Source organism: Monomorium pharaonis, chromosome 9 (genome assembly GCF_013373865.1).
Source record: "Monomorium pharaonis isolate MP-MQ-018 chromosome 9, ASM1337386v2, whole genome shotgun sequence".
Taxonomy (NCBI): Eukaryota; Metazoa; Arthropoda; class Insecta; order Hymenoptera; family Formicidae; genus Monomorium; species Monomorium pharaonis.
The window spans coordinates 5,220,052-5,247,362 of NC_050475.1; the positions used below are offsets into that span (position 1 = coordinate 5,220,052).

The 27,311-nt window shown below is 39.6% G+C and overlaps 1 protein-coding gene across 1 annotated transcript in view; it reads left to right on the forward strand.

Annotated features, from left to right (window-relative positions):
- The window catches only part of LOC105833922 (MOXD1 homolog 2), a 208,581-nt gene that overhangs the window by 67,258 nt on the left and 114,012 nt on the right, over positions 1 to 27,311 (forward strand). The window lies entirely within an intron of this gene.

Below are 27,311 nucleotides of genomic sequence, written 5' to 3' on the forward strand. Positions count from 1 at the left end.
TCACGGATAAAGGTACACGTTCGAGTATTCTCAAATTGCAAGGGAAATTTGTTTGAGTAGTACTTTTAAGCCTTCGACTTTTAAAAGGCAAAATCTCGATCGCATAAATTTCAACGTGTAATTTAAATTATTTTTCATAAAAAGCATATCTGTATTTATTTCTATAGATTATATAAATGATTTCGTTACACTAGAAGTAATGTTTATAAAAATTTTGCATGTCAGAGGGACAGGATCTCGAAATATATCACGGTTCGAAATATGATCTAACAAGCTAAAGCCCATAACATTTTTATACTTTTAAACTTACCAGAGCCATGCGAAAATTTCCGTTAGAAAAGATAGGCTACCGCTACTCGATGGACATTCAGCGAAACGTATTGCCCTATGCAGAATTAATTACGGCTAAATTAGAGTCTTAGACCGACATGTAACGCGCTTATTCGCGCGTAATGGCTGCTCCAATTACGCGAATTCCACGTTATACTTTACGTCGTCGCGATGACGCCCTGGCGTTAACGCTCCGTTAATACGTAGGTAGACGTTAGGTAAGAGCTCGTGTTGTGTGTTAAAGCGTGTGCACCGGTGTGCCTGTGTGCACTGTGCCTCGTGAAGCGGCCTCCGTTGCATCGTCACGGTCGAGGCGGAGGCCGTCGTTCCTGGGCGAACGAAGAAAACTGCGCTCTTCTCCTCTAATTGTTTTAATGACTCGCCTCTCTCGGCATCGTCATTCTCCCCTCTACCCTCCTTTTTCCCTCCGTTTTTCTCCCCGGTCCCCGTTCCCCGCTCTGCTAGCTCCTTTCTTCTCTCCGGGGTCGGCGGTACTCTTGCTCGTATCCTGTAACATGTAGAGACCAAAAGAAAAGGATCCGATTGCAGGATTCAACTGTGTGTGGGTTTGAGATCCCGGGCAGTCGCGTTTTATTGATACCAAACAAATTATGTCTATAAACAGCAAAGTATTACTTTTACTCTAAATCTTCTCTTGTTCGTTAATTCATTTTATCATTTACTTTTCAAACTCGGATGCTTTTGTAACGGCTCATTATTTAACAATGATGAAATCATCTTGTGAATTATTTTATTCTGTTCATCGTATTGTTACGATCGTGGAAATTGTTATCCCGTGAGATCTTACGAGTTCGTTTGATCGATGGATCGACGTGTCTGTTCGCAAGATGCTCCTCAACGGGGCACTTGCTACGGTGTTAATTAAAATTGCATCCTACGATGTGCCGCTTGGGGCGCCAAGTGCACATCGTGCCAGGCCACTGATGGCACTTGACATCGGGCTCGTCACGCGTGGGAAGTAAATTAACTGAGCGAAGCGCTTTACCACCCTCAAGATATTTTCTCTCTTTTTTTTCAAGATGGAAAAAGAATGGAGACAAAAATATAAGATGGAATAGAAATTCTACAGTAATTTATGCCGTATGTCTATTAAAAAGTAAATAAATTTGAAATTTTTGAACGTGCAGTAATGTTTCGTATTTGTGTATCAAGGTCTATTTTTAAATTGTGTTAGGTTAAATAAATTTTTTTAAATTTTTAATGCATTGGTGCTTAGAATTTCAAACAAATGTACATTTTTAAAATTAATATACTTAATTTTATGAAATAAAGTATAACTTGATTAATACTATAATTAACAATAAATTGATATAATTTGGATCGTTTGATGTTTTATATATTTCTTTTTGGCCTCTTTGACTAAAGAAATCTAGATTTATATACGATTTTAAGATAAAATTTTTTAAATTTCCGTTTCTTAGCACAAGGTTTAGCGAACGCTACGGAGATTGTGTACGTCTTGTCCCTGGAATCTCTTATTCCCCTTCCTTCGTCTCTTCTCATATACCCCAGCTTAATACTCGGATGAAAATCCAACCGATGGAAGGTGCGGTCGTGGATTCAATATCGTCGATCCCGGGAATCCCACATGCCCTTTACGAAGGCACAAGATACAAAACACGGCCGCGATCACGATGACGTTCCGCGCGATAATCCCGCCGCGTATCCGCAAAACTGACGCGACGAACGAGAGATTCTCCGAGCGGATAAATCGAGAGCGGTTGCCGGTTTCCACCGTGCGCTTCCTACTCGCTCCGGCGTTGCGAGCCTCTCTTTCTCCTCCTGACGCACAAAAAGTGGAGCCATCGACGCGAGGTTACCTACGGGATCGCCTATTATACCGGTATAATCCCCGCGGGGCCTATCCGGGATTTCTCTGCCTCTATAAGGTCATCTCTCTGTCTCTCTCCCTCTTCCTTTAGCTCTTTCTCTTTCTTTCTCTTTCTGTTGATTCGCTTCCATCAGTTGGGGAACACACAAACACACACGTGCACACGTATGTGCCCGCGTAAGTCCGACCGAAATCTTTTTCTCCACGGCAGCGTGGTTCCCGCTTTTGGTCTCGCGTCTCGGGGGACGCGACGGAGGAAGGCGAGGATTAGAGCCACAGTATTCGCGGTGTCGGGGCTAAGCCTCCGTTCACGATACGGGATTATATGCACGAGTGAAATATCGCGCGTAGGTATCCGTTTCAACCTCGTTGTCCTCGTAGCCGCCTGAGCCTGAGTCTTCGTCCCGCGTTTTCACTTCGAATTCATATACCACGACGATAGTTTCTGTGATATATACATTTAGGATAATAATATCCAGCTCCTCTGCAATAACGTTACCTGGTGGAGTTGAATATTTTGATAGTCATCTTAGAATATCGAATTATCTTCGCAGTAATCATAGAAATTGTAGGTAGTATAATCTTAGGAAATTTCATTATTCTAAGATCGTCAATGGCGTATCCTGAAATGCAGAGATATTCCGGGATATGATAATCTCAAAATATATCCCAGGAACGCGTAGATATCTCATAAAATTTTTGGATCCCTGTCGTATGCTCGTCATCATTTTTTCAACTGGTTCATTTCTCGAAAGACATATTTTTACGTACATTTACTTAACTCAGTGGATCCAAAAAAAAGTTTCCCCAGAAATGTTACGTAACGATATGCAATACTGTCTACGTGGTGATATCGATCCTCTCCAAGGGAGAAAAATTATGCATCTATCGACAATCATCATATCTTTTCAGATATATCGAGGTTGTCGGGATCAAAGGGCTGTCAGCCCGTTGGCTGTCGGTTCTGCCTTTCCGTGCGCATTTCGCAGCTTCGCATACGAGTCGCGTGTGCTCAATATCAACGTTGCATTGTGCGGACGCATCGGGGTCTCCCTTGCTCTCTATTTTTCCTCACTGCTCGCGCACGTATACAGGGTGGCTCCATGACGGCATTCATGTCAAAAGTCGTCACATTTTTTTGTCTAATGCGAGCCGATCTTCCGTTAAGCGAAAACATTGAAGCATCTAATTTATCGTGAGGTAGGTTTCAGAGAACCGATAATTGATAAATTTCTTAGCAAATTCTAAGCATCGGTTACTTGAACCGTGTTTATTTATCAAGTTACTTAATTTAATTTCACTAAGTGAAAGATTCTAAGAGATTGCGTTCAGTAGTATCTTTGTCGAGAAAGAACCGATCGGGAATTAAACAAACGTCACTTGTGTGTGAGGAACATGGGCGTGGATTTGGAGACACCTTATGTATACGTGTGAGCATCCGAGTCGTGATATGTGTTTACAGAGGAGCGGCGTCTTCTGGACAGCCCCGGTATTGTGCCGGTGACTGCTGGCTTATACTTATGTAATGCGAGCCCTCCACCGGCACGAATGGCCTCCACCGCTATTCTACGACTCGCTTTTATCGGGATCTCAGCTGCCATTGAATAACGCGGTTCGACATTGCCGCGGTGAGGAACCTCGGATGTATTACGTCCGAGGGATCTCGGCTGACGTAATCCAGTTGCCGAAGACGAGCGAGAAGCGATGCGATGCGATCCAGCAGTTCGTCTGATCTCTATGAACCTCCTCTGATCTACGACATCTGGTACGACGTGATCTCCCCGGCAACATTGTAATAACACGTACGAAATCGGAAGGCAAGCAGAGCCAGCGTCGGTCGGTGAGCGGATATAAATGACCGCCGCTCGCGATACAGAGCTGCCCGAAGTCAATATCGAAGGATGTTGGCTTCCACGTAGTGCTCTACGAATTGCATGATCCTTCTCGGCTATAGGTATCAAACCGAAGATTGTAACAATTGTTTCAATTGCGGTGTTGTATCATATAAGTTCGACAATCGAATCATTAAATATATATTGGTTATTTTCTGACTAAAGTTAAATTAGATATCGTGTTAACTTATCGTTGCTAGAGACATGATACGTGGTCAATTTTTATAGTTCCGATTAGAAAACTTTTAACTTATAAACTCTCATAATTGTTTAATACTTTGAACTACTTTTCTTGCAAATAAAAATTGCGAAGGAGAGCGGACGGAATTGAGATGAAAAAATCTTGAATACATAAACAGTTAGGCATTCCGTAATGGCGTCTAAAGTAGCCTGCTAGGTAAAGGTATTACAAATAAAAGATCAGCCTTGCTTGGCGAGCGGTTAATAAAATTTATGTAATCGATGAGAAATTACGCTTCGAGCATATTACCGTGGGGACTACTTTAAGCGTAGGTCAACGGCAAGTCGTTCCGCCCCCCCCCCCCCGTTAGAAACTCGACAGGAGTCGCTAATGCCTGTAAAATTCTGGAATTATACGGTTCTTAAGTGCTTGCGCGAGTGCAACGAATTTACGGTAATACCCAGCGAAAGTTTCCGCGACGCATAAAAACTTAGCGCATCCTCCCTCATTTAGGACTTGCAAACGAATTTAAGTATATGCGCGCTGGAACGACGACGACTAATGCAATTCGAAATTAAAAATGTTAACGAATTTTTACAACGCGTCGCAATGTGAAAAAGAAAACTCCAGGAACCCATTTATAAGTAGCCCGTTCGTAAATGGTGACCCTGTTCCTTTCTGGAATCGTCCTTTCTTCCTTCGTTCGGTTTTTTCATTCCACTCCGTATCGTTTTCGCCCGATTTTTCGTGACCCGTAAAATCGCAAACCCAGCGATGGATTTTGGTCCGTATTCTTATCTTCCTCCATTTAGCACTATATTTAGCGTCGAAAATCTCGTCCTAGATTCTAGATTTTATCACTGTCATACTATACGCGTTCAATATTAATGCGAGATGAAAATATGGATGTCGTGTCTAATAGCGAATGTGCGATGAGATTGAATAATTGCAAGTAGAAGATCTTGTAACATGATGTATACAAAATTAACTATACGAAAATTAATTTGGTAAAACATATAAAAATGAATTAAAAATTTAAGGACTCTTAGTATTTTATTTATTTAAAAACTGTAAAAGGAAGATGTGCAAGGCATGCAAAAAGTATACAAAAGTGTCTCGTCAGCTGCAGGTGAAATTTTAACAAGAGATTAACACGTTCCGTTCGCTAGGCATCAAAAGAATAAATTTTTCTACCGCTTTTTTCCCGAATCTCCGATCGAAACCGCGATCGCCTTGAAGTGCATTTGAGAGCGAGACAACAGTGAGCGGAAGTCGCATATCGCGTGGATGTCTAATGTGAGAACGTTCGCATCTCGTTTTGAGTTGGGAACGTCGGCAGATGCACCTCTTAATTAGTTCCGTTATTTTGAAAAGAGTAGTAATTAAGGAGAGGCGCATTCCTTTGGCGCGCAATAAAAAAAATCGAATTTGATTAATTTCGCGATATGTTTGATGGATATCTTTACTCGAGCCACATTACTTACAATTAGTTCTGTCGTAAATTATTTTTGTCTCGGGAGATTTCAGAAGAATATATTAATATAAATGTGATCTTTTCATGCAACATTGTTTAGTAGTCATAATGAAATTATTAAGAACGAGAACATAGAATTCCATCAGCGAACAATGCCGCAGATTGATAATTATTCCAACACAGTCGCACGTTCAATTATCGAAATTTCAATGTTGCTGTGAAGTTATGCAGAAGTTTCTCCGTCGACAAAAATTACGTTGTCTTCCATTAGTGTTGAATGAGTTCATGTTCAGTAATCAATTAAAGCCATTAAATTAAGCCTGCCGAATGAATAGCGGGCGAGAGAGCTGCGTTTCTTTCAATCTCTAATTATCGTACACTACAGAAAGATATGCGGGCGCGATGGGAAACGCCATTAATTGGCCACCAGTAGACTCATTAACGCCGAGCTAATTCGAAATAACAATTTGCCTATTGTACGACCGACCGCGGAGGTTCCGGCTCGCTATTACATTATGCAGCTCTGCATTTCTTTTCATTTTCTCGTCGGCAATTTCGCCCGTGTTCTAAGCGTTCGCGCTCGCGCTCGCGTCGCGCGACCGGTAATTCGGTTTTTATCGCGAGTCTACCATCGGAAAAAGTTTTCGTCGCCGGCGAACCGTGTTCATGAATTTTATTAAGATCATCGTCGATAAGAATATACTGTATCCGTTTCAGCTGCGCGGACACCTTAAGGATGCAACGACCAGACACAAGTATAGACGTGGGTGGTACTTAGTTTGTTCTATTGTTTAGAACATTTAGGAAAAGTATGAAGCTCTATAGTTGACATATATAAGAGAAGTGAAACAATAATACTTGGAAGAAAGCGAGAAAAATTGAATTCATATCCGCGAAATAAAGAGTAAGTCAGTTCAATGTGAAGAAGAGGAAACCAAGTAAATACGAGTATTTAATATATAATATCTGTTTCTTTACGGATCATTACCGTTTAAATATTTTACAATTGTAGGAAATAAGTTACAATTAAATTTGATTAGATAAATTCTGAGCTATATATTTGTATTGATAATATGTTACAGAATGTACAATTTCAATATTTTTGAATATCTAAATAGCCATTGCGTCCTATTTCTCCAAAATATCATTCTAACATTCTATCTCGAGCTCATCTCGTCGTTTCATCGCTAGAAATTGCTTCTTAATTGCCAAAGAGCTTCTCAATGTATATTCTCTGCGCATACAACAATGCTCTTCCCATTTCTGTAAAGCGAATCGCACTTTGTAGCGAATGACTCATATTGCATCGAAAACGAAATATACGGCGGCGCTCCATTTCGCGCGCAGTAATCAGCATCGCTAGACTTTTTAATCGAATCATTTCGCGACCGCGCAACTTTTTTCGCTTAGAACGTATAGCCTTTGGGGTTTTCCCCAGAATGAAAGCCACATTTCTACACGCGGAATCTATTTCTTTGACGCGGGCGCGCACATTTTCGCAATTATTTCTCGCGACCCGTTCATTCTCTCCCTGTTCGTTTAGTGTGAACGAGTTTTTCCCGGACAGGAATAGGGAACGAGAGAGCGTGTTCTCGCATCGACCCGCTCGCGATAATTAATAATTCGTGTCCGGTGTTTGAATGAACGTTCCGCACTCGAAGAACTCGAAGCGTCGCATTGCGAAAACGATGCTCGGGGCGACGATAACGTGAGATAGGCAGGAATCATTTATTAACTCTGAAATACGTGCGCTCGAGCGCGAAATAATGTACGCAGTATATGTTTCAAAAAAATATTTCTTTCATCCGTGTATATTGATTGATGGAGGTGTGATTATATCTTAATAACAGACTATCGAGATGTATTCAAAGTTTACGAATAAAGAATGAATGAGCTAATAATAATGATTTACAGATTAAAAAGTAAGATGTAATATGAAATTAATTCTACAAGAAACAAGTCTTCAAAAATTTTAAATTATATCTAAATAGATACAAAAGAATCTCGCTTATATATTTTTCTTACAGGTTTTTTTTTTTAGATAAAGTGTACATAAATGTACATCTATCAAGCTTATTTTAGTGCGAGTTTGCAGGATACTCCGAAGAGTGCTTGAAAATCTCAAACATTCAAGCCTTCCCTCGCTATATATTTAATGCAAATACTGAGATTTGAAGGAAACATCGGATATACGAATATCGATACCCTCTCGCGCGACACTTGCATTCCTCTCGCGATGCATGCGCCTGCATAGGGACGAGAAAGGACGCAGGCGGAGCGCGGCGCGTCGCGTATTCGCGCAGATTTATAACCCGGCGAGCAAGCGAGCGAGCAGAAGGTGTCGTCTGGGAATGAGTAATGATACATTCGCCCGCATGCAAGGCGTTTCGAGATCGCCGGATACGCCGCGATCCCGAAACCGCAGAGCCGAGCGGTAGTTCTGAACGGGATACAGAACGTCGCTCGCCGCGTATCTCCCATCGAGCCGAGCCGAGTCTTCCTCGAGTTCTTAGCGCTTGATGCAGATGCGGGTCGTCGTGCACTTTGTCGTCCTCGTCCCTGTCCTGTTGTTTCGCTGGATTATCTACGACTCTTCGGGGGCATTCGGTTGCTTAACACGATTCACGGTTAACTATACTGATAAAGAGTGCTCGCCTGTCGCCTCTCTCTCTCTCTCTCTCTCTCTCTCTCTCTCTCTCTCTCTCTCTCTCTCTCTCTCTCTGATCAAGAGAAGATTAATGATAAAAATAATTCCAGGAGAAAATATACTGTTCTCGCCTTGTAGAGCGAGTTAACAAACTTGACGAGAAAATGCTTCAGCGAATTTTTCAGGAAATACAGTAGCGCTTTTATCTTGTTTGTGAAAAATGTAAATTCATCGAAAACTTTCGTATTTTAAGTTGTTTTTTTATACCTTTATGTTTTTATACCTTTATATCTTCGAATTATACCTTTATAGCTTCGAAATTACCGACCCTGGTATTATTTTTCGTTACTCGGGGCATTAATAGAATTTATAACAACTTCAAAGATGTCGGCGAACAGACATCGCGAGAGTCTTTTCGTGTAGCCGACAGTCGACTTGAAAGTTGATGCGCCGGTCACGATCGGAACGAGATTCGTGCAAGTGGAGAACTACTCTGAAAGAGGAACGGGGTGCCGATGAAAGGGGCGGCAAAGGCCGTGAGCTAGAAGCGAAACTGGCGCAAACGGCGCTACGGACGGTGTTAGCAAGGCGAGGAAGGAAGCGCTTTATTTCACTAACAAAAACTTGAAGTGCCCGGGGAATGAAACTTTTTCTCGGGGGCTGCTTTGTATCGTTCCGCCGGACGCGAAGATGTTCCGGCAGCAGTGCGAATTCCTTTACAATGAAAATTCGCAGCTTGACAAAGAATATCTTACAAGTAACAAGTGTCGAGGTGGAGAACGCTGCCTTTAATTGACACGCGAGCGAGGACTCTTCCATCTGAAGAAATGGATTTTGTGATTGACACGGTAAAGGGAGCATTTAACAGCAAAGATGCAATAAATAATAAAATAAGGGAAGGTTTTAATAATAATTCTATTTGAGGTAGCACGTATTCTATTGTCCGTATTTGCCCATGTCCGGACTAAGAGCTTGTAACAACAATATCGTTAGCAATCTCCCGAGAATCCCGAGCAACAATGTGCTCAATTTTTCGGGCGCCATTCGAGGGTGCGATTTGATTTCGGGTGAGCACTCGGTGCTCGGGGCCCGGCGCGCGACGCGCCCTTCGTGCAAAGAACCCCGACGACGCCTAAGGGCGCCCTCGCCAGATGTCTGGATGTACGCTCCGGCGAATTTTCCGGCGAAAACGCCGGTGGAAACGAAGCTGCACCGAAGTAAATACACACGTACGTATATACACGCGCACATCGAATGTGCGGCGGACAAAAGCGAGACAATTTCGAGCGACTGCGAGCGTGAAAAGGTCCGGGTAAATACCGAGGATTGTTCCCTCGTCAAACCGCATGAATAAATAATAAAGCGTCCGCGCGCGGAGGGCGTCAGCCCTCCGGTCGGTCTCTTTCTCCACGACTATCGTCTCCCGCGGCGGATGGGAAAATATAAATATTTCTATTAAATCCTCCTTAAAACGATCCGCGATCCCATTCAGGCGGCACGTGAATAGTCCTCGAGGAACCTGTTCTCCTCGCTCAATCCGTTAGTGCTACAATACTCGTGTGTGCTATGATGTCCCGAGTCCCACGTACTTCCTTTCACGGATCATTCGACGAACGTAGAATCTATTTTACCTTAATAATATAGCTAGTAATCTTTCAGTTAAATGCTATTGAAAATCGTTTCCAGGAAATATATTTTGGAAAATTAAGTTGTAATAGAGTCTAAGCTTTTCTTCGATAGAATTTATTTCACAAAAGGAGGAGAAAATAGAAAAAAAGAGTAAATACAAAATGTAAATTTATGTTGTAACCTCGAGAGATTGGATTTTACATAAATATTGAGTAATTTTAACACACATACATTTTAATTGAAAAATTATTCAAAAGATCTATTTTGAAATTTATCGAATTTTGGATAACAAAAAATTTATCTTGAAAAAATAATTTAAGTATGTATTACGTTTAACTCTGTCGTCCGATAGATTATCTGAGACTTCTGATATAAGACGTCGACGCAATAAATACTTCCTTTTTTAAATCGCGTTAAGATTTGCATATAATGCACGACGAGACGCATAATACAAACGTATCAGACGAGTAATTAAAAGAATTTCGAACAATGTCGGCAAAACTCGCATGCGTCGGGCTTTAACTCATGCAAATTTAAGTTGCGTTTAAATTTTAAATCAAGTCATTAATAAATTATTCGCGCCGCGTGCGTCGGTGTTCGCGTAATTGTGTGGACAAATTGCGTACCACGGAAAAAAAAAAAGATCTTAACAGCACTCCCAAGCCCGTTGTATTTTGAAGGAGATAAAACTCGCAGCGAAGCGTATTGCAAACGCCCGTGTACGAGCGAATGTATTCTATACTGATATATGAAGGATAGCACTTTTCTTTAGGCAGAATCATATCTTCCTCGATCTTGGGTTAGAAAAAAAATTCTACAATAATTCCTCTTCTTATTTTTCTAGTTATAGTTTCGGGAAAAACTGCTCTTAGCAATTGCAACCTTTTTTTCTTTCGTTATGGTCATGTCGCGTAATTGTTATAGCGATTCGCATTCAGGAGAGCTTCGCGGCTAACAAATCAATATGTCGTTGCTCTTACTTTACGATGTCACAGAGGCGGCGCATAAAACGGTAGCGAGAACATCGGGTCGTCATGATGGCTAAACGGTTCATGTTCACTTCGGTGTTGAAAGGGTTGAGCTTCAGTCTGTCAGAGGAAGAGAGAGAGAGAGAGAGAGAGAGGGGGAGGGGGGGGGAGCCAGCCGAGACGTGCTGGGCACAATAAACGCCTCGTCGAGCAGGTTCACCTATTACGCCAGATAGCTAACCTTCGTTTAATGCACTTCCGCCGAGCACGAAGTTCTCCGACCGGTTATTTGTATGTACGATACAGCCTTTCCTCTGATCCTGTGATCCTGCCCTCTTCACCGCGTCTTCTTTGACGGAAGAGGTCCGTCTTGCCGTTTCCTCGGTTTACGTCGCTGACTTCCCCGCTCGAACGTCTTCAAGATGCTCCTTTGAGAGTGCCGTAAGCCGCCTTCCGATTTGCCAATAATCGCAATACTTGCAGAATTTGAGTTTTAGAATGCGGTGTAATTGAGTAATTTTCACTCTATTGTATTACTTGATAAGCGACACGATTATTAAATGATCTTACTATCAGTTTTATTGTCTGTAAAGCTATAAGCCTTGTCCAAAAAGTTAAGATATAAAATTATTTAATATTAAATAAAAAAATATAGTTTTTGCATTATAAATAGATTGTTTTCTTATTTAATTAAGAAAAATTTCAAAATGTTGATACAGTAATTAATTTATTAATTAGTTAATTTATAATTTTTACAAAAAAATTTTGTGAATTAGCATTCACTCTTTTTCTTATGTCCAAAGAGGTAAACATCATGTGGTTTGTACATATTGAACATCCAGTAGTAGCGATAAGCTTTCAAGCTAACAGGATGAATGGTGTAGATGAGTAAGTTTAATAGCGTAGGAGGAAGAGGTCCGCCATCACTTCAAGTCGTTTTAGTATTCTTTCGCCGATGGCGATGGCGTTTCCTTTTCTTGTGCTCGCTCGATCTCATCATCTAATCGGGCGTCGAGCTCCTTTGACAGAGAATTTCTCTGACAGTGGCTCTCTCTCTCTCTTTCTCTCTCGTTATTTCCCCTCTTCTCGCAGCCTTCGTTCACGCGCATCCGTGAGTCGCCGCTTTCTTTGAGAGAGCTCCGCTACTCTCCGCTATCTCGTAAGAGGGTTTATATTTCAAGGACTCTCCTTACTCGTTGTGAGGAATCGTTTTTTAACAGATTGTCGATTCGGACCCGATCGTATTCCGAAGCAACGAGCACAGCTTTACTCGCGCGCTGCTCGTCTCGCTGCGATTAACACGCTATCGAATTCTTTTAAACACTCTAAAACGCATAGATCATTAGAAAGCATTTTCCGCTTATTCAAGCATCTCGCCACGCCGTTTTAACTCTTTTCACACTGCCGATACTTTCTTCCCTTTCACATTCATACAAAGGACTAGCGCACGTTCCGAATCGAAGAAAAGTGATGACTCCTTCAATTGGGATCACGTTTACGGCAGATCATGCATTCTACTGTTGCAATAAAATCACAGATTTATAATTAAAGGGGCCAGCGAGCTCGTACATTTTTAGCACATCTTATATGCGTACACCATAAGAAGGATCGTTTCGAGAAGATCGACTTTTATACTATCGCATTTACGAGGAAATGACTGAGTGCTTCCCGCTACATTGCAGCCGATGTAGTGCATTTTCCATCGTACCGAGGTAATATCGTACGACCGTAATCTCACAGATACGCGATCATGTAAAAATATTTGGCCGTGTGTAGCATGGGAGATTGCCCTCCGGGGAAAATAGCCAGCTCTGATTTTTATGTACTTTACTTCGGAGCAATATATAAATTTAAAGCGAAAATCGGTTCTATGCGATAGATTTCAGTTTCTTCTGTGTATGCTTAATATGAAATACGATCGCTCTTGTAAATTACACATATACTCACACGAACAGGATTTCACGGAACTTACGTTTGCTTTCTCTTCCTGAATATAGGAAGTTGCTTATCATGGACATTAAATTTCTATTAAAATAAGATCCATTTTCAATAACCAGAAAAATTAACTCCGCTTGTATACCTGAAGTTTAGTTTTTGTTTAGTTGCTCCATTTCAATATTTAAACCGCAATCGCATGCGTTTATTACTTTTCCAATACTGAGAATAATTTATTTTGAATAAATTTAAGGATATATTCAGCAGTGTGTGTGATTCAATAATTGCTCAACAATTGTAATTATTTACAACATGCTTAAGAGAGACCGGAGTGCTTTTCATAAAATTCACGAGAAGTCGGAAGTTTGTCGCCTCAGGTTCATAAATGCGGCTCAATTTAAACACTTCTTCAGAACCTGCCATTGACTGTCACAGCGAGGAAACTTCTGAAAGAAGATTTCGTGAGAGTAAATTAGTTAATTTCAAAGTTATCGTCATTTTCACACTATGTAACTGTCAGGAATTACACTGTAATGATGACATAATTGTTTTATTCAAGGCAATAAGAGGAATAAGAGAAGTTGCCAATGATTTTCCATTAGCTTGTTGTACATATAATATGTAATAATAATTTTTTAATTTTCTAGTAATTTTGAAAATGAAAAAACTAAGTTATATGAAAACTGCAAAGAAAAAGTTTCTTCGAGCGAAATATTTAGATTTTCTCCTCTAATATTATGTATTCCTCATGTAATTTTAAAAAGGATGCAATTATTTGCTCGCAGAAATGCAAGATTTTTATTTCTGACGTATTTTTTGTCTTTGTATTACATTTTAATTTTTTGTTTGTTATTTTCAGTTAAAAATATTGTTTCCAACATTAATAATACGGAAGGAAATAATAGATTTTATGTAAATTTGAAAGAAATATGATGAGACATTTGCCTCATATTAGTGGGATTTTTTAATATTAAAAAATTTTAGTTAAACTAGAGCTAGATTAAACAATGTCAGTTTACTGCTTTAAAATTACATTGCATTTACATAATTGAATGATTAAACTCTTGTCGTACATTTTTGTATGATTTTTTAGACTAATCGATTTTCATCAATTTAATCGTAAGAACGTCCATTTGTCATTGGTTTGGTGTCCCAATGCCCGTTCTGTGTCACTGGTAACATCCTTTTGAACGAGCTCCTGTCATAGACTTCAATTTCTAAAATCCTGTTAAATCTCTTCTCGTTTTCCATGAGAACGTTTCTGTGCGAACGGTCAGCATTTTTATTCTTTGTCCGCTAGTTTGCGCTCCTAATTTAACTTTATTTTTGCATAGCGGTCGTTTTTTCTTATGCTATCCTCGATAATTTCGACGTTTTCTCTCTCTATATCGTTGTTATAAATTCTTATACTAATAATTATAACAATTAAAATTCTTTCTAAAATTTCTTGCTAACTTTATAGTATTTTTTCATTTATTTCGTAACTTTTATTACTTTTTTATTTACAAATCTAAACAAAATATCCACCTTTTTTTAAAGTGTTATAAATCCAGTCTAAAAACTCTGTTCTCTATCTCACTTTATCTATTGACTGCCATTATCCACGGGCGGGTCGATTGTTTTTAATCGTAGTTCGCACGATCATGGTTCGATCCGATCGCGATATCTCGTCCGGTACTTCGGTGATCCTGGAATTATGGACCGAAGATTAACGCAAGTGATGTTAGCGCACCTGCTCCCCAATCCTCGTGCATTGGCCGATGTTTGCGGAACGCGCATGCACGCGTGTGTACACACACGCGTGCAAGTACTTATGCCACGATTCATACACGGGCGTACGCACGTACGCGGAATGTGCGTTGAAATGATCGATTCACCTCGCGATAGATCTTTATGATCGTTTGTAGTTGTATTTTGCTTTTTATTTGTCTTAAATTGAAATAAAAATTATTTTTACTTCTAAGTGAAAGAAAAGGACAACAATTTACAATCAATAGCATTTGCATGAATTCTAATCGCTCCGCAGCTTTCATTTATTGTTGGTTTTCTTGTTAAATGACAATTCATGCGCGTGAGCTTGTTTACGAGCGTTTAAAACAATGGATCGGAGAAACTAGGCGGAATCCCTCGTCGTTGAATGTGCAGGAGGAAGTCGACTTTAGCACCGATTCTAAAATTCCCGCCTCGTGCCATTTTAGGGTCGTAATGGAGGAAAGCAAAAGAAAGGGGGAAGGAAGCGTCGATTAAAATTTCTGCACTGGCTGATGCATAATTCGTGGGGAAGCGCGTTTCGAAGCGCACACTTCCATACCCGCCGCTGCAACGACCTTACCTACATCGTCGGCTTGCGCGAGCGAGCCCGAGCTCCCTCGCGCGCTTGCGCCTTTAAAATAATATTTTACCGGGATTATTGTCGATGGGGGAAATGGTAAAACAGCTTACGTCTCGCACTTGAGCGGGCAGAGGCATTATGCAAACCGAGTTCACCCCTCGCTTTCCATCACCTTCCCTTTGCCCCTCCATCCTCCGGATCACGAGGTGATTTTAGCTCTCGTTCTCGCTCTTCGTGCTCCATCTTCCATCCCTTTTCATATTCGTCCTTCTTTCGTTCTTCTCCTTGTTCCGCATTCTGGACTCTGCGCATCCCGTAAATCCTTCCGCTCGCGCGTCTTTCGCCCGATGAGGTACCTCGTTAGATGAGGAAATTCACCCCTGGGATAAAACTCGGGGAAAACAGTACGATTTTGTGTATACGTTTTCCTGGATGACGAATAGATATTAAAGCACTGGAGCAATCACAGCGGACTATATAATATCAGAAATATATGAAAGGCTATAAATGCCTCACGTGAAATGGAGAATAAATTTTTCTCTGTTCGTATATTTTATAAAAAATTTGACTTTATATGGAATTTGAGATTTAATTTTACAATTATTTAAATAAGCATCCGAGAGTGAAATGATATCGATTATTTGAATTTTGTGATTCAAGATTACAGTACAACTTCGAAAAATATCTTTTGCAATTTCCTGACAGATGCAGGTAGTTTATCTGGAGATTCCCAGGTTAATCATACAAAATTTGTTTATTGGCTCTCGCGATCTTTCGTCAGGACCGGTCCCTGCCAATCTAAGGATTACATTCGTATTTTCGCGACAGCTACGTAACGATGCTTCTCGTTAGAAAAGAAGCTAACCGTCATGGCGTTCGCTGAGAACGAGGTGCCGTCGTCATGGTTACCGGAAACCCGTGATGCAGGGAGCAGGTGCTTCCAAGTTATGATTCGACGTGTCGGCAATGTACATACAGGGCAGCACAAGATTCTTCGATTCGAATTTCAAGTCAATTTGTCTTCATAAAATTTCTAAGCGTGATCTGATCACGGAGATATTGCGCAACGGAACTTCAGAAGGCGGGATCTAAGTCTGACATAAATTTAATAAAACTTAGATGTCAATCCTTAATTTCAGCATTTTTAGAGCATCTAATAGAAACTTTATATGCGACTTATATGGATTAATATATTACGGTATATAAAAAGACAAAAATTAATAGTTTTTTTATAAATAAAAAAACATTAATCTATAAGTAATTATTTCCTATTCAATGTAAAATAATTGTTTTTATGTGATGATTGTACATCAAGAGCTGTCTTTTTACAAATGACGTTATTTTTATTTTATTAAATTATGTAAATGGATATGTATGCATGAACGTTCACAAATTCAGTTTAATTACTTCAGTTTCAATGTTTATTGTTTTAATTAGCTAAGCTATTTGATGCTCTCGAAACTCGCGTATTTTATCCTGGCAGTGACAATCTATCAACGATTTTGTCGCAGGTGTCACATCTTAAAAGTGAGGTCCGCAAGCGGATCAATGGGCGACTTTTCGATTCGTCCTGGGGATCAGGGATAGCGGTTGGTTTTTCCCGGAAAAACTTATTTCCCCGTTTCCTTCATCCGCTCCTTTTCGACATTGTCGCGCATATTCGTGATATTGGCGTCTCCTGTGGTTTACGTGAATTTCCTGTCGCTCTGGGAGTTTTCGAGCTCGAGGTTTGTTTCTCTACCTCTATCGCAATTGGTTTCTTCCCTTTTATAAAGATTTGTGCACTTTTTTATGATAAAGTAAAATTACATCGAAATTTTAACTTTAACATCAAAATATTTTTTTTCTTCTGGTGAGAAAGGAGCCATTTGTTCATTTTTTTAAAAGGAGACTTTTGTTCATTTTTTTAAAGTTAAAATTGATATCAGTTATTAAATTTTGATTTAATAAATGTTAAAAAAATTACAAGACTAGAAATTTCATATTAGCTTTAACGTTTAATTTGTTACACATATCGCAGTGTGCTTTCAATAGTTTAATCGAAATTGTTCGAAAAGAATCATCCCGACTACGCAAATTACCGCATCGCACAGAATGCTAATTGTGGCTGAAGATAAGGGGAAAGATATTCTCTCCTCGAGAAAGTTCTTCCTCGGTCGGTTTTTCTCGGGGCTTGCATCCAAACGCGAACGGTTCTTTCTTTCTTAGAATAAGCAATATAGTTTTATCATAGACTAAAAGGTATTACGTTCCTCTTTTTATCTATTTAATCCTCTTGAAACATTAAACACCAAACGCATGATAGAGCTTACAAAGCTCCTCCCGCTCTTTCGAGCTTTACAGTTTATTCCTGTAATTTCTCGTTCACGCGTGGAGGCGCGTTAGCTGCTGGCCTCGGCAAGCGCGTGCTACTCTCTCCACCTTTTATCTCCGATGGTTCCGTTCGCTCTCGCGGGTCTCTTTGCGCCGGGCCGTGGGGAACACCCGTGGGAAACACGCGTATGAACTCGTCGTAAGCCGCGGGAATTAAGCTCGACGGGATCGCTCGTCCCTATGTACATACCATCAGTCGGCGGCAAATATTGATTTTACTTCGCGGATATGACAACGATTTGTCACCGAGTGCCGGGTCCCGGGTTTCGTGTACACACGCACATGCATGCACGCGCTCGCGCGAGGTGGCTCGACTCCCGGGGCCTCACGTGAAACGCATATTTCACGAATGACGTCCCGAAGAGGGGCCCCGGCCAGTTTCTCTCTCTCTCTCTCTCTCTCTCTCTCTCTCTCTCTTGCGTGAGGTCGTTTAGGTTCACTCGTGTTTGAACGACGCCCGTACTGGCCGCCCATCGGCCGAGTGTTTTGTTAAGAAACATCGGGTAGAACGAAAACAGACGGGGAGATACCTCGCTCTCGCATGTCAGTAACAAAAATCTCAGTGCAAGCATATCGGGCGATATTATCGCCGTTTTTTTTTTTTCATTTACCGTTATTTTATTTGTAACGCGCTTACTTCAATTTACTCGCCTTACCTTTATCTCGCCCCGTCGTTATTATTATTAAATTAAATAAGGCATCGCGTACTTAATTGATAAATTTATATACAACCTGAGGCGCGTTTTTTTCTCTCACGAGCGAACGCTTGGTTGCACGCGCAAGATGTAATACACTTCTCATTTACGCGATGCTTTTTTTTTTTCATGTTTAGTCAGAGCGTTATATCAGCGCCGCTTTTTATTATTTTGTTATCCCGGGTGGTTTCCTGCCGCTTGCATTTTTGATTTAGCGCAACTAATAACAGGACACGCCACGGTAGCGATGTCTTAATGTCCGATCACGGAAAGGTTCGTGCATCGCGGCGACTGATCTCTGGGTAGCCATGAGCCATGAGCCATTTTCGTGAGAGCAAACGCGCGCCGCGCACTACAAAGCGAATCGCCATTCATCACTGTCCACGTCCCGGGGATACGTGTAGTTTGTGCCGTGGAAACCATTTTCTAAAGTGCGTCGGCGGTGGAGCGTTAAACCGTTCGTGTAAAACATTTCGGCGAGCTATTCGTAGTGGATTTTGCATGCCCTTCCGAAGCCTGCCTTCCGGAAGCCGCATATACATCAGGCAGGAAGCCCTTTGAAGACAACAAGGAAGGAAGCTTAACTAACACTTATTCTATGATAACAACAGCTCTTCAGTTTACAGAGGCGCAATCGTAATTTAAGCGAAGAATATTTAAATTGTAAACAGAACCGTTGATATTATAACAGGAGCTTTTATATACATATATATATTTTTTTTTTCTTTCTTTTATTATTAAATTGCGTTTATGTATCATGAGATAGGAAGACAATTTGTCCTTGATGACACATTGCAGCAGGTAGACGGAACGGTTACGGAACCTCGCAAAGAGGTGCAGTCGCGTCGTTGCGTCAGTAGTGAGTCACGAAATGACTTTATCGAAACTTCATCGAGACGGCACCGCAGCCTCTTAGGACATTAATTTCTGAGACAGTGAGTGGAGAGTATCAATCGTGCGGTTCGCTGATATTGTGGCTAATTAGATAGGACTACACAAAAGAGCAACGGGTGTATCGAGAGTGGTACATCGTGATATTGAGACGAAATTCTAAGGAGTTGCATGCAGTTCCGTACAAGCACTATAGGGCTTTTAGGGCGCAACCGCGATACTCTCTAATAATGTCGAAATGGAAGAAACTCGTCTGCAATTATCCATTAATACAAAACCTTTTTTTTTTAAATTTTAACATTTAAATATGTGTGTATGTATGTGTTTGTGTGTGTTTTCGTTAAAGCTGTGCTAACTGAATCTTCAATGTAATTCTTGACATTAATATGTATAATGTTAATTAAGATTTTAATTTATGCTTGTGAATTTATTTTCATGATGAAGAATACAAAGTAATTAAAAAAAAATTAATTTTTAATTTTAGAAGGACTTCAAAGAATTTTTTGCGAGACGTGACAGTATAGAGAGTCACGCATTTATACAAGTATTTTAATATTTTCGACGGTTTTCCAGCTACATTCCAGCTGGAGAAATAATTAATTCATTTAGTCACGAAAGGTGATAAGAGCGCAGAAACGAAGCGTTACTGCGGGATTTTGGATCTTCAGAGGATCGCATTAATTCGGACCTGCAACCAAAATGTAATCAATTAGCTCACTTTGATCGAGATAAACGGATAATCTTGGTCGACGATTTCGTCGTCGACAATTCCTTTCTGCCGCTCGTGTAACGCGATTTTGCTGGGATTGGCCCTGAGATACCAGGCGACGAAAATGAATTAGCGAAGCTCTTCGGGGTTGCCAGGCACTTTGTCGCAGCCGAAGGGCTCGTTGTTTGAAGAGGAATCTTTTTGGAAAAATAAAAGGTACTTTAGCGACAACAAATTAAAGAGTTATCTTCAAAAGAATAAGACATTTTCTCCGCTCTACTTGATTTAAAAAAAGAGAACAAGAGGAAGCAATGTAATCGAATTGTGAATACAATTATCTAAGCTTGTCGAAAAATTAATTTTATTTATTATTTAATTTGTAGATCAGTTTAAAAGACTAATATAAAAAAATTACAGAATTCGAGATTTCTTACAATAGTTATTGTGTTGAAGAACAATTGCGGTAACAGCAATTGCAATTTATAAACGAGATTAATGTTATAATGCAAGAATGTTACAATACAAGAAACGAAGAAAGTAATATTAGAAAGAACTTATGAAATAAGTATCACAGTAAGCAAAAATAATGACAAGCGTAAATATTTATCGGGAGGGTGCGTGGTTTGCGAATATTTTTTTGTATTTGTTAAAAAAGAACAGTTACAACAACGAAATACTGAAACTTTATTATTATATCCGGATTATTGACTAACATAATTACATGTAGACATTAAATATCGAATTTTTAATCCGTAAGCAGCTGAGTTCTTTTCTAAATCAACAATAATAAAAGTTAAACATTTAGCCGATATATAATCAAGTTTATAAAGACATAAAATGTCACTCAATATCCTGATATTAAGATATGATTATGAGATAATGTAATTATTTTGTACTTAGTGATATTAACATTATTTCTTATTTTAGAAAGAGATTGCACTTTTTTCTCAGTTTTAAATCCGAGTAAATTTGCGCAGTGCATAATTCGACTTTGCTTACACACTTGATATTTTCAGGAGGGCATTTTTTAATATTCCATCTCGCAAGGAAAACAGAGTTTTCGTGTGTGTGTGTAAATATAGAATGTTTTAACTTTTCTCTGCAACCTGTCTGCTGTACTTTCCGACAATCATAGTTGTAATAATTTATTACATGATAGTGAATATTGCCTCATTACATTTATATAAAAACTCACATTTTACGTAGACCTTCGAAACATGTAAAAGGGATTTTCTTGTACAGTTAAGTTATGCCTTTTACATTCATTGAAAGGGTAGATAAAACTGGGTAACTGAGTAATTAATTCGGCAAATATTGGGGGAGAGGCCTATTTATTTGTTGTTGCAAATGAAACATGTACGAGTGGGGACGCAGGCAGGGAACGAATTGAAAAGATCCCTCGAAAAATTGTATTAACAAAATCCGGAAAGAGGGAACGTTTTCAATTGCGCGCGGCAGTCACTCGGTCAAACTCGTCCGTCTCGTTATTTTCAGTCGTCACGAAGCTGCCCCTTTGTAATACGATTTTGCGACGCGCGGAGGCTGACGGCCGAACGAAATTGCCGCTGCGGGTTATAGCTCCGACGCGCACACACTCTCTCGTTCCCTCTTTCTTTTTTTTTTCCTAGTCCAGAATTCGCTATGAACGCGAGATATCGCGAGCGGTAGCTCGCAATTTTCGTAGCAACGGGCGCAACCGTCGCCCGAGGGTTTACGATCAGGATAGTCCTTCGCGATCGACACTCTATCGACGATGGCCGGCCTGATTTCGAATGTAAATCGCGTGTTCCTGCGATTGAGAATATTCTCGCCGAAGGGACGAGCGTCAAAATTATGGGGAACGCCCGCGACTTGCGGATTCTTGATAGCCGATGCTGGCAACTAGTGACTTTATTGCGCCTACTCTCAAAATAGGATAGTACGAATAAGTAATGGTGCTTCGCACGGAACGTATTCATTTTTACAAAACATAATCATTTCTGCCTCTCTTCAGCGAGAAGTTTCAATGAAGCTCTTACAACAAACGTGTAGAAAAACACTTAAAAGTTTTTACAACAAAATTCGGAACATTGCTAAGATCTTGTATTTTATTTCAATTTTTTTAAAGAACGGTTGTTACTGGCAAAACTAATGAAAAAGAATGAAATATTTTGAAATAAACGAGACGTTTTTCAAGTCGACACAACTGGCAGATTTTATTGAGTATTATATTTACGTAAATATAATATTCAATAAAATCTGTCAGTTGTGTCAACTTAAAAAACGTCTCGTTTATTTCAAATCATTACTGGCGACTTTCAAAATTATTACCGTTGACATTGTTGAAATATATTGAGTTTTTACTAACGTTATGTAGAGAGATTAATATATTAAAATTAATATATTGCATCAAATGCATTTACGTTTCATTCGGTATGTTTTAAAGTTTCTACTTAAATATCCGGAGTAAAGGTCTTAGTCATGTACGATGTAGCCGAAGGGTGGGAGAGTGACGAGGAAGAAAACCACGATGAGATCGCGGGAAAAAGCTTTCTTTGACTCCCACTTGTTGTTAACTAGATCCTCGGCTTTGCATGAATTTTTCATCGGGTGACTGTTTAGCGCGGCAAATTCTGCAAATTGCCCTCGCGGATTCGCAGGAAGACGCATCGATGGTCGGCACGCAAGAAATTTTGCAATTACGAACGCTTCTTCCGGCGGCAAGGTAATACCGTAAAAAAGATGCGTTCATGAATTTTCATTGTACTCCCGTGTCGGCCGTCTTAGCATACGCCTTATTTATCATGCATCGCTGTCCCAGGACTACATTATACGACGTCGTTAGCAGTTTTAAAGGCAGGCTGCCCTTAATTAATTTGACAACGTAAAGAAAGATGCCTACTTATTTTCCCCCATTTGATACAGAAACGATATGTCTTATGGCGGTTACCGGGAATTAAAATTAAAATAACGCCATTATTAGACTGAAGATATATACTCAGATATGCCAACGAGACATAAATGAAACCGTCATTGAAATTTGATAAATTAATTTTCTCTACCCGCTTACTTATACTCTTCGCATCTATTTAGAATTTTTTTTTCGTTTTCCGCGTCAAAAATTAAATATATCTTATCTGCAGTTTAACTATAGAACATATTATAAATTCCAGAAATTGAAGCAAAATATGTTGATATTCTCTATTTCTTAAATAAATATATGATAAAAATAAAATACGAAATTAATTATTATAATTTTCTTTTGATACTTAAAATATATTATTCTCGTAATGAATAAACAGATTAAGCTCGTCGGCAAATTGTAAATGCATGGCAACGAGGAAAAGCTATTATAAAGAACGGCTCTTTATTGCAGAGAGGTGCTTGTAAAGCCACCGTAAAATTGAAATCTTCACGGAAAGCCGTGCAGTAAATGAAATGTAGGGCGTAGGAATGTATGGCTTGCCGGGTGCCGGCAATCGTCGGGTTAATTTTTTGCTCGTCTTTCCGTTATCGCACGCGTCATATGAAACTGATGAGGCCTCGCATTCGTATAGCGCATCAAATGTTAAATTGATCGCGCTTGTTTCCGATGTGTATTTGTCTAATGTGAAGATAGCATGCGATGGGGCCGATTCAGGCCTGCCCGTACGTCTACGTGTTGTGCGTAAAGAGTATCCCCATTTAGGCTACATATTTAACGACAAACGCGCTTGTCCGATTTTGAGTTTTATTTGTCTGATGTGACGATAGCACGCAACGGATTGAGACTCGTACGCGGGGACACATCGTGCATAAAGATCCGTATTCATATTTGATGTTAAATATACATTTAAACTTTGGGCTTTATTTGTCCGTCGTGAAAATCCAAGTGAAAATCGCAGCGAAATGAAAAAAAGATTTATATTTTCCGTGTTTTATATTTAACGTGAATCGTGTGCTCGACGTTTCGCCCTGCATTTAACATTATTATCCGAGTCTCGAGTGTTGTCTAAAATTCCAGTGCGCGCTCGCTCGACAAATATTCGATAAAACCGATTGTAACGCATTTGTGTGACGAATTTTATCACATTGTCATATATAATCGCGTGCCTTTTATTGCATGTAGGTCGTTTCATTACTTTTTCCATATATATTTTATTACTTTGTCCACGTATCGGGTATTGTTTTAAAATTATTCTAATATAAAAATTTCACATGCGTCAGGTTGAGAAACGCGTGGTCGTATAAAAATTAGAGCGAATCAACGTTTTTTGTTTTCGTCGAATCGAATCAAATATTATTTCTTTGTTCGAATTCGATACAAATCGCATCATTGTAACGTAATTCTAATATAATTATTGTTACTTTGAATTTTAAAATATACATATAGATAAAAAAGATTTCTGTATATGTAAGAAAAATAATATTATGTGATATAAAGTCACTTTAAATATGATTTTATAAGATTGTCAATGTACATGTGATTCGTATTCGAAACTTTTAGATTCCAAATTGTTTTACATAGTTCACATTCAAACAATACAGATTCAAGTCCAAATCGAATTGAATCTTATACCTGATTCGACTCGATTCGATTCATATTCAAATGATTCACATCTCTACTAAAAATGATGGAATGTACTCGCGCACCGTGTCACATGCGAATGTATGTCGGAACAATACACAACCAAAGTTTTTCGGGAATCAGCGTGTAAAATCCAGGCAGTACCGATCAACCAATACGTACGTTTTTTTTTTTGACGAGTGCCAGACTAAGCCCGCCGAGGCGTTTTCGTCGCTGGCCGGAAATTGATTTTCCGTGGCATACACGTCGCGCATACCGGCGCACGAGAGCCGACGGGTTTCTTTTTCTCTCTTTCTCTTTCCCAGAAAGGAAGAATATCTGGCTATCGATCGAATTTCCCCGATAATATGGCGCGATTGATCGACGCGTTGCAGCTGCAGCAAAATCTAGTTTATCTGGAGTACGTCGTGCAAGACGTAGCGATCCTGTTAGATGGTACCAATATTTATGTATCTTCGGCATATTCGATTTAAAATTTTGCACCTCGGGTAAAATCAAGTGGTTCGAACAAAATGAAAGACACATAAACCTCGCAAAGAATTATCTCGAAAAGAAGATAATGCACTGAAAATACAACGTCTGTGTTAGTTTATTCGCTCTTATTTTATTCTATTAAAGTCCAGTAAGATCGCACACACGGGAAAACATTTTGCCGAAGTAGCTAAAAATTCTTTCTCTTTCTCTCTCAGACAAATTTGAAATTAATTTTATTGGACCATCAAAATGATTATGAAAGACGTTTAAGCATGACGAGCAAAAGGCTGCAAAAAGTTTCGACGTTCTGACAATCAATTTGAGCATCCTATACGATTATTTTGATGACCTAACAATTTTTTAATTAGTATCCACAGTTAAATTTTTTAACGCTTTAGCAAAACCGCTCTTTTCGTGCGTCCACCTCTTCGGGTATTCGGTAAGAAAAAAAAAGTGCCTTGTAACCTAGAGAATGTTTAATGTCTAGAGATAAAAGGAGTCGCCTGGAAGACAACGGCAGGGCCCGAGGGCGATCTTTTCCCTTGTACAAGCGTGCCTCGGCGTGTCGTCCGAACGGGAGTGTCGCGTGCGCGCGGTCGTTTGTCACGCTCCAAGTGATTTATACAATTACTGGGGCGCGAGTGTTATTTGTTAACAGCATGTAGAACCGCGAGTCTCGGTGTGTATATCGACGTCATCGTCCTCTCCGTCGTCGTCGTCGTAGTCGTCGTCGCAGGTGAACTGCCTTCGAGAAATGTACGTCGCGTTTTGCCGGCTGACCAAATTCGTATTTAGAGAACGAACGACGTGTAGTGCGCGCGTCTCGGTTTGTAGTAGCTGTAATTAAGCTAATGTTGCCTTCGGCGAGCGAACAACTCGGATCTCTTTGAGAATAATCCTGCGATACACTTGCATGTCATGTATGTATGTATGTTGCACGTGTATTATATGCATGTTTATCCGCAAATGGTGGTTAATATATCGAGTTGGTTCCACGGTTGAACGTTGATACTAATTGGAATAATTTGTACAATTCTATTGTTATAAATATCGACAAAATGCCGACGGTTGGGAAGAGACGACATGTCCTAATTCACAATTGCAGAGAATAAAAGACGTGACACAGATAAGTCGGAGAGAGACGAATTTTAAGAAAGAATTCTAGTTTAAATGTTAATTCGTGAATACATATATCCCGCTGGACAGCTAAATAAGACATTTGCTATTCCGTGAAATATTGACAGTGAAAGAGAAAGAGCGAAAGAACTGTTTTAGAAAGGGGAATATATAAATATCATTCGCTCTCAAATATTTTCTGTATTAGCGACGAGAGACATCTCTCTTTTCCCTTCTCGGAGAATGACGGTATAAATAACCAGCTATGCCTGCGGAGAAGACGAAGGTGTCTGTCATAAAGTCGACGACATGCCTTTAAAGGAGCGATACTCGAGCTGCTGCAAAAACTTTTCTTATAAATTCCTCACCAGCCCTAAAACAAAATAGAAGTTTTATGTGACGGGGATGTAAAACTTTAGAGATTTCGCGATGAATACTTTATTAACGAAAGATCGAACGCATAAAAAAATATATATGACAGCCATAAAGCGAATTCCGGTTGCAACAACGAATAGCAACGCACTTCTGAATTTCGCGCAAAAATCTACGGCGATACGATATGTATCAGTAAAACACGGTGGATGGAAGAAGAGCGATTGCGAAAACGTTCGCTGACGAAAAGCCTTGCACTCGTCATAACTAAATTACACGCTTCACTCACGAGCGCGTTAAATTGCAATTAGCGTTCGTTTTTCCATTCTTTCCGCCATTTCCCTTTCGGCTTTTTTTACGCCGATACGTCTAGTGGAGTTTTTCTTTTTAAAGGAGCAGCTTTTCGTCAGCGTTTTCGTATATTATCAAAGTGCCCACGAACGCAAAATATATCTGTCCTTTATATGAAACGGTAGAATTAAACGCTTTTCACAAAAGTGTGAAAATTAATCACTAATTTGCGCAATTCTATTGTTATAAATATCGACAAAATGCCAGCGGTTGGGAAGAGACAACATGTCCTAATTCACAATTGCAGAGAATGAAAGACGTAACACAGATAAGTCGAAGAGAGACGCATTTTAAAAAAGAACTCTAGTTTAAATGTTAATTCATGAATACATATATCCCACTGGACAACTAAGTAAGGTATTTGCTATTCCGTGAAATATTGACAGTGAAAGAGAAAGAACGAAAGAACTGTCAAGAACTGTTCCAAGTACGCGAAATTTTACATTTCTTATTTATTAACAATATTTGCAATTTAGATTTGGTATTTTAAATATTACTGTATTTATATCGATAGCAGATGGAAGTAGCACAGAATATTTTTCAA